This window comes from Wyeomyia smithii, chromosome 2, assembly GCF_029784165.1.
Source record: "Wyeomyia smithii strain HCP4-BCI-WySm-NY-G18 chromosome 2, ASM2978416v1, whole genome shotgun sequence".
Taxonomy (NCBI): Eukaryota; Metazoa; Arthropoda; class Insecta; order Diptera; family Culicidae; genus Wyeomyia; species Wyeomyia smithii.
In genome coordinates, this window is record NC_073695.1 from 183,086,166 (window position 1) to 183,095,652 (window position 9,487).

The 9,487-nt window shown below is 38.7% G+C and overlaps 1 pseudogene; it reads right to left on the bottom strand.

Annotated features, from left to right (window-relative positions):
* Positions 1–2,857: 2,857 nt before the first annotated feature.
* LOC129725366 (alpha-1,3-mannosyl-glycoprotein 4-beta-N-acetylglucosaminyltransferase A-like) lies at positions 2,858–4,876 on the bottom strand (annotated as a pseudogene).
* Positions 4,877–9,487: the final 4,611 nt, after the last annotated feature.

Genomic DNA, 9,487 nt, shown 5'->3' on the forward strand with positions numbered 1-9,487 from the left:
CAAGTAAATCGTGCAGCAACAATGGCAGAGTTTAAACGGCTTTGTATTTCACACATAAAGTCTGTTTTGTAGACAGCATAGATTTTATTTTTTTGTAAATTTATGAAGAAGATTGTAAAATTGAAATATTTTTTAAAATTTATTTGGTACATTAAGTTATTATGTTAATTGATGATGATGGATTTTTTGTTTGAATATAGTTATATAATATTAAATAGTAGAGTAACAAAAGAGTCGGCTACACATACGCTCCTAAACATTAGGTTCAATTCCTAATCAAGTCCAGAGAATTTTCGGGTTGGAAACGTTCTGGATGAGCCTTGGATTGGATATTCGTCATATTTTTTTCTAAATTATTGGTATTCATTTGAAGGGTTACTATGTCTGAAATTAATAACCAGTCCGTTATTTGTTTGCCAACTGGTTACATTGTATGTTTTTAAAAAATATCTCATATTGATAAATCGTCCAGCTCAAACCGATGTAGGGGTATGAGGTGGGATCATCATCATCATCATCATCATCATCATCATCATCATCATCATCATCATCATCATCATCATCATCATCATCATCATCATCATCATCATCATCATCATCATCATCATCATCATCATCATCATCATCATCATCATCATCATCATCATCATCATCATCATCATCATCATCATCATCATCATCATCATCATCATCATCATCATCATCATCATCATCATCATCATCATGTATATTACGATTCATTGATACTGTGCATCACAAGCGGTATATGCGAAACAAATCCGATTACAAACAGAAAAGTTAAGCAAGTTCTGCAAGTTAAAAAATTCATAACACTTTATTAACATGGATGTGTCTTGAAGAAAACGGTTATTGCTTGACATCACAGCAGAATTTCCACCTTTATACTAATGTCTACCATCGGCAGTATCAAACACGCAACTTCCATGCGACACGGGGAAGGAAACATTTTTTTCTTCCAAGCCGCGCAACACGACACAAAACATGTTATTTTGTTGCCTTCATGAGAGTGCTATCGGTCCGGCTCGACAGAATGTCCACAAGAAAGCATTTTTGTACATCCGTGCTACGAAACTGAGGAAAAACTTCAAAACTAATAATGAAGGTGGAGCTTATCAAATGATCACTCTGAGCCAGAATGAATGAGATGTATTTTTTTTCGAACGTTGTAGAATGGTGTAACTGGAAATAATTTAGTCACACCTATTTTTCCAGTTATCCCATTCCATTCCATTAAAGCAAAAATAATATATGAAACATATACGGAAAAATATATCTCTTCACACCATTAAAATGATTAACCCCAAACGAGTGTATTTCCAAAACTATTGCAAAAAATTATTGACATAAGACAGGCTGTCGTAATTCTACGTTAACCTTGCGGTCGTTTCTTATAAACAACCTCTTCCATTTTTTTCATCAAAACTACAAAAGATTACCTAAACAATGGATACTGTCCGATCACGAAGAATTCAAGAAAAAATAGTTATGATTCTTTGAAAAAAAAAAAATTTACAGGACTTTTTTTTTGGAAGGAAATCATTATTATCTACAATTAACAAAGACAATTTGCCAATTAAACAAACCGTTGAGACTGTAAAAATATTTTTCAGTTCCCATAGAATGCTTAAAACATTTTTGCGGTTTGTTTGACTGGCATAGTATCTTTAGCAAAGTTGTGGATAATAATTTTGCCCTTCAAAAAAAAAAACAACTTCTGTTTTCTTGATTTCTCCATGATCGGACAGTTGTGAATTTTTTGTTCATTTACTGAGAAACCGACAGCGATAAAAATATAGTGTAAACAATACACTCCAACTCCTTCCAGCCAAATTTTCAATACAAAATACCTAAAGGAATATTTTGCAGTGTTTTCCGTGTGGTGCAATTTGATGTTGGACAAGAACACTACTACACGGCATTTTACACTGTATATTAAAATTTGTGAGAGTGTGAATGAAACTCGGTAATTTTCTATAGACCATTTAACAAGACGTTTCTGAACTGAATTCATGAATGAAATTTTAACAGAAAGCACGGAATCGCTGACATAACGCACATAAAAGCATCATCAACATCAGCAGGATCCGTGACACCTGTCAGTTCGTAAAATGGTCTATTCTCTGTTCCAGATGACAGTTCTCACAGGTGACAAAAAATTCTTACAACTAACAAAAAAAAATCTAATACATCGCACTAATACAAATGCGCCTGGAGAACTCTATAGAACGCCGCAGATTTCGTTGGAGATTCCCGTTAGCTCAGCGAATAGAGAAGCTTCTCAGCAATGCGACGATTGAAAATGTGGTGAATCCGTTCTCAAACCTAGCTCTCCACAAAATCGAATCAGTGTTGCTGAAAGAGGTTGGTGTTGACGCTGTGGTCGTGATATTCAATACATCTCTTCGGAGACTTAACCCCGATTGAATTTCCTACTGTTACGACACTATTTTAAACGTTATTAAATAAGTTTTTGTTTCAAGCAGAAAACGTGGAGTTGACGATTATTATTAAATAAGCGCATTTTTACTTTTTTTCTCTTTTTTTAGATGACATGCATGAAAACTAATTTCTTACATCCTAAGAAGCAGGTAATTGCTCCAAACAGGAGAATTTTCTGTTAATTATGTGGATTACATCCTTGGTCCCGGGTAGCACCTCTACAGTGGTGCTGTAAAATGGCCAAAAGGCTGTTCAAAGCTTCCGCTTCGAAATATATATCTAAATAAACTATTTCAAAAAAGACTTACTTTGCTAGCTATTAAAAAATATGTGACACCTTCAGAGCTCTACTGGATTATTTAAACCTAAACAAATCCTCTCGATGTGGCCTCAGATTTTAGAAAAAACTTTCTCCTGTATAGGCCCTATGAATTGTATAGGATTCATGATGTAAATTCCAGTTTTTACAACCGCCGGTGGATTGTTGTGTGGGTTAAAAGCAGCAATTTCACCGAACTGCTTATCTTTCAGTATTTGCACTTTTCCTGTGATTGAAACTAGACTTAATTAAATTGAGTTATAAGTGAGTAATATCGAACCTTTCAAAGATGAAGTTGTTCCGATATGCTGGAACAGTGATGGTTTGTAACGGATCCTAAATTTCGACATCATTTGTTTGCAAACACCCTAAAAATAAACACAATACTGTATTACGATATTGTGTATAGGTAATTAGAAAAAAATCTTATTTAATTTTTTTAACTCCAGTTAAGCAATTCCATGCGAAATACGGCATTTTTTTCAAACTACATAGGCTTATTGATTATGGTTAGCCCTTGTTTCAGCAACAAAGAAATTTTTCAGGTTGTAGTGTGTAAAAGCCACCACGTGGTCGACTACGTACTTTCAATGGCACAAAACTCGGAAACAACATCAGGATATGTTTTCACAGATGACGCATTAATTTTAACCGAGTGGTATGCCTTTGACAAATCGAAGTCAACCACGTGGTGGCTCGAAGTCGGCCAGTTGTGGCTTCAACACACTTCCACCTAAACAACACACCGCTTAAGATTGACCACACGAAATAACTGGGTGATATTTGACTATAAAATACTTAAGTCACAAACAAACCGGTCAAATATAACATTCTTAACTGTCAACAACCGAAAATGCATCACCCACCGAGGCTTTACCCTAAATTAATACATACCGCATCTTTCGCGATGTTGCACGCCTTCGTTTTGATCAAATGGTACAGTAGCCAATCAACTGGTTGTTCGTTGAAAAACATTAGAAAATAATTTATAAGCCATTGCAAATCACCGGATTTGAACATCTTTCCTGCAAGATACGTTAGATACGTTAGGAATGTTTCCGTTATACATTTCCTTGCCTACCAATGAATCCAAGCTCGCAAAAATCTAGAACGAACCAATGGCTATGTTCCTTTTCGGTACTTTTCTTAAGAGCAAAATTTTTCATAATACTGATTAATCCTTTTTTTGTAATAATATCATCTTCTAACTGCACATAGAAAGAACCCTTCGGTTGAGTATAAGCCATAAGATAGGCAAAATCCACGTTTTGCTTCGAGCGCCATCGTACTCGATCAACGGAATCATCCAACGTTTGTCTTAAGCGTGTCATGTCTGGATAGTAGCTTGCCGCAGGAGCAATAATTTCAATAAATCCACTATCAACGAATGTAGAAAACTTGTCGCATATCCCGGTAGCTACCTGCGTCACGTATTCGATATCAGATTCTCCGATAAATATAACAATCATAGTTTCATTTTGCTCCTCGTCATCCATGTTTCCTATTAAATTGTCCAGAGTATCTAACAGATATGATTGTTTATCGCGCTTAACCGTTGGTATACCAAGAACTATCGAAACGCCCTGTCTATTCTTAGACTGTAAATAAGCTGGCCGAAGAGAGGTAGGATCGTCTAACAAATGTGGTGAAAAATGATAGACCGTTGGAAATTTCAAATCCACAGGCAATGTAGCTGAAGCAGATACGTTTTGAATCAGTGATCTTGAGTTTGCACTTAAATCATCCAGATGGTTCAAGTTGAATGATATGTTCGTCATATCACCTTTTTGACTATGCACTCCCAGACTCGGTGTAAGATTTGTTGAATTTCCCTGTTTTGTTCGATATATGAATTCTACGTACTGTGTACGCATGCGGAACTCAGCTTCACGCTGGGCCATAGTTTGCTCAGCTGAAAAATCTAATGATGATTGAGGAAAAGTAGCATTTATTTAGTAATTAGTAGTAGTACATCAGAATCATTCTCTTACATTTTCTTATTACTGAAAACAGTATTGCACTTGGCACCAAAATTAGTATGGATGCTGTCATACAATAACGTCGCCTTAGACGAGTTGAAGTTACTTTCAATTTCATGGTTACAATATATTCTATCAAATTCAAGTTAGTGTAAACTGCAACTTTTTATGTACAAAAGGTTATGTATAATGCGTACAAATTTCTATCATACGAATAATTAGGTGATGACCGAGTTACAAGGTTTTTTTTGCTACAATTGGTAATCAGGAAAGTCTGGTGTATCACATACACGTTTACCAAATGCCCATGGGAGGTGCAATTAAGGTCACCTTCTTAAGGGAAAATTGTAGTTATCTCTATCACATTGGGGTGCACTTTCTGATTTCTCTACCTTCTCCACTATGAACAGATTAAAGTGACGATTGCGCCGAATAATTTTCTGATGTGTACAGCACTTTTCTTGGCAATCTTTAGGGGAATTCTGATTGCCTTTTAGATATAACTATATGCTTCGGAAGATTAATGTCAACTAATTAATTTATCTCGATCAGATACGGTTGATTACCGTTCGATTCTCATCTACGAGTGGTAGTGTGGATAGTAGTTTTCAAATAGTAAATTCATTTGTCTAGTATTATTGTTTTATCTCACAAAAGATTGTATGTCTATCGGTTTTTAACGTATTGTAAACGTAGCGTATCAAAAGATTTAACGTTTTAGAGCTTCTGAAGTGTATTTCAGTATGCAGTATGCACGGTACGAGATATCGATCTCATTGCAATCTCGTTTACCATTTTAGGCCAACATTAATCATTGATCTGTTTTAAAAAAATATTTGTGGTGTAAATACTGAAAATTCAAAATATTGCATTTTGGCATTTAGACTGATCACTAACAAATTCAAACATAGTTAAAATATTTTAGGCTGCGAGCACCACATAGCGGGAGCATTACCACTTGCAGTTAAATGACGGTTGCAAGTTTTTACACATCCATTGAAAATAAAATGAACGTCTCCTGTGGTCCCCGTGGTTCTGTTTTGATGTCGGCTTCGATTCGCGATCAGGTCGAGGATCTTTTCGAGTCGGAAATTTTCTCGACTCAGTACTGGGGCACGGTGTATCGTTGTATTTATCCTACAACATGCAAAATTTGCCAAAAACGATAACGAATTCCCTCAACTAATCTAGTTGATCCAGGCTAGCGTGCGATATTGCGTTTTCTGTGCTACCGCGTCGTGACGTTTTTTATAACTCGCTGATTAAACTCCGTATTATAGAATAAACCCATGCGCGAAAGTCTCTCTGCTATCGAACGGTCTGATTTTACTACTCTTCTTTAACCATTTCATTTTTTCAAATGTCTTCAGGTTCCGAGAAGAATGTCTTCACATGTCTTCCTACCCGAAATGGCCCGTTAGAACCGACCGAAGGCTCATCTGTTTTTTTATTGCTCATCAGTTTTCGATTACCGGCAATCGAAAACTGATGAGCAAAAAAAACAGGTATTCTGGCATCCTCGTCGACAGCATACATCCAGCGCGTGCGAGGTCTACCTCGCAGTCATAAACCTCTATCAGGTTTTCTGCTAAATATTATCATTGCCGGTCGCTCATCTGCCATCCGTGCTACGTGGCCAGCCCACTGTAACCTGCCAAGTTTCATCAGCTTGACAATATCAGCATATTTGTATACTTCGTACAGTTCGTGATTCATTCTTCTGCGCCACACCCCACTTTCTAGTTTGTCTCCGAGTATTAATCGCAGGATTCTACGCTCGAAGACACCATGCGTTCGTGGATCGGTCTCCTTCCACGTCCACGATTCATATCCGTACAGCGCTACCGGAAGGATCAGAGTCGAACGGATCTGTATGCTACGAGACCTAAGCTGGCTACGCAATCCGTAATAAGCTCTATTCGCTGTGGTATTTCGTCTTTTCACCTCGTGGCTCAACTCTTGTCGCATGTCACGAGAGTACCAAGATAAACACATTCGTCGACCAATTCTCACAGCTTTTCTTCTAAGAGCCGTAAAGGCCTCCTCAACTGCTCTACGGTTAACACCAATATCAATGTCGTCCGCGAAGCCTAGAAGCATGTGGGATTTTGTTATGATAGTGCCGCTTCTCTGCACACCTGCCCTTCGTATTGCACCTTCTAAAGCTATGTTGAACAGCAAGTTCGAAAGCCCGTCACCTGGCTTCAGACCATCTAACGTCACAAACGCGTTCGAAAACTCACCCGCTGTCCTGACGCTTGATGTGAAACCGTCAAGCGTCTGACGTAACAGTACAGTAAGTTTTGTTAGAAAACCATGTTCAAGCATAATTTGCCACAGCTCGTTGCGTTTCACTGTATCGTACGCCGCCTTAAAGTCTATAAACAGATAATGTGTCTGCAAGTTGTGTTCTCGAAACTTGACGAGAATCTGTCGCAAAATAAATATCTGGTCCGTTGAAGATCGTCCCGCTCGAAAACCGCATTGTTAGTCTCCAACAAAGGCTTTCTGCAACGGTTTCAGTCGCTTGAACAGGATACGGGAGAGAATTTTATGAGCGAAATTTAGGAGGGTTATGCTTCGATAATTGTGGTCCCGGGGCTCTGTGGTTAGCGATGTCGATCGGCTAGCTCTTCCACACGGTTGTGATATCGGGTTCGATTTCCAATCAGGTCGAGGATCTTTTCGAGCTGGAAACTGTCTCGACTCAGCACTGGGGCGCGGTGTATCGTTGTACTTATCCTACACATGCAAATTGTTCCAAAAACAACATCGATAACGAAATCTCTCAACTAATATAGTTGATCAAGACCACTATTAGTCCCACAGGCTAGCGTGCGATATTGTTTTATGACTCGATAATTACAACAGCCGAGTCTATGTCCTTTCTTGTAGGGCATATGAGCAAGGTTGCATATTCTATTTTGGAGTGTCAATTCAATTCAATTGGCCGCGTGCCGAAAGCTCGCTCCACAAGTACAATTTCAAAACATGATGTGCGACAAACGAATTGTCATCGCAAAGATTATAGATTAAAGCGGAGCTATTATCATCTAAAGGGGCAACCCAAACCGCGCCATGGGAGTTGTAATCTCCCAAAATTGGCCATGAGAAGGGTAGGTTCTATCATGTCAAAGAGTACCCGTTGCCCAACCTGTACAAAGCTCTTTACTGTCATTTGACACACGACATCTTCGATGCCTGGAAGAAATGAGAGGTTAATACGATAGAAAGAATAGCACTTCTTGATCCTCAGAAGTACTCCTCCGTAAGGGGTATCTCGGCCAAGGCGAATAATATTAAAATCATGGAAGTTGAGACCATTTGAAGTAAGCCAAGTTTCACAGAGGGAAAATACATCGAACTCGGAGTGAACCAATTTAAAGGATGATACTTACGTTTGGCCAATCACGGAGGGGTTTGCTTCGGATTTTCTAGGAAGGCATGCGGACAGCTAATGCGGAGTTCCCCCACAATAGAGGTACTTTTCATCACCCTCATTGCATGCGTCATCCGCATGTTGCTTACCGCATTTGCCCCAATGACCCAACTGCTTGCACTTAAAACAATTTATTATCCGCGGCATAAACAAGCGCACGGATAGACGCACCTTGTCCACGAGTACGTAGCTCAGCAGTGCAGACCCGGCGAAAATTACACGAAACGAGTCTGAATGGGTGTAAGTTTATACACTCCTATCGAGCGGCACTGAATGTAATCGCTTACAATCCAATATCTTAACGGACTGAAGACTGGAATCCTTAAAACGGTCGGTTCCAGTTTTTAGCAGATTCTCGACAGTCAAACTCAAGTCGGCGACAACGCCGTCGATCTCTACTATGCTTAAAAGCAAAAAAGGAGCAATCTCACACACACGCAGTTCATTCGGGTGGACTTTTGTGATTTCTGTCACGGGTTCAATTATTCACAGGATCTGGAAATTTGGAAATTGTTTTTAATACTTTCGCTTTGGATCGAAAAAATACTGTCCACGGCCCCACAGAATTTTCAGAGCTTCACCCGATAGATCCGCACTCGTGAGTCTCCTATTCCGACTCGCGGAACCTTGTACCGGGCTGAGATGGCCAGGGAAACGGTAGAGGTTCCACCTTCAGAATCACAGGAATCGGTTTCTTCGTCGTCCATATTGGACGGAGGAATCAAATCCGCAAGCTCAAGTATAGAGTGGGCACGGTAGGAAAAAACCGCGAATATTGGCTGAATATCCCACTGAATATGAGCTCTCACACTTGACGCATAAGAGTTATATCATTGCTTTGTATAACAAACTTGTTACATTACTTAAGGACTGCAGCCATATTATGATAATTTTAAACAACCGGAATATGATACGTGTCCCTAGAGCTTCGGCACAACCAAGAGCTTTGGATTTATCTTTATGTTCAAAATTGCACATGGAAGGTAATCCTGGATCCTCACAGTAGCGATCATTTACCTATCTTGATTTCGATTACCAATGGATCGAACCGCGCACAACCGATTAACATTCCGCATGATTTTTTTTTGAAAAAAATAGGCTTTCTGGGATCGTCTGGGATTTTTGAACTTATCTTCGAAATAATTTGTAAACATTACCATACTCTATTTATAATTTGAATATTTTTTTGGCAAACAAAAAAAGTATGCCCCTTAATTCACATAAAAGATATGACAATAGGATACGTGCTTAGTAACGCAAACCAACCCTCATATGATATTAGATGTTTTA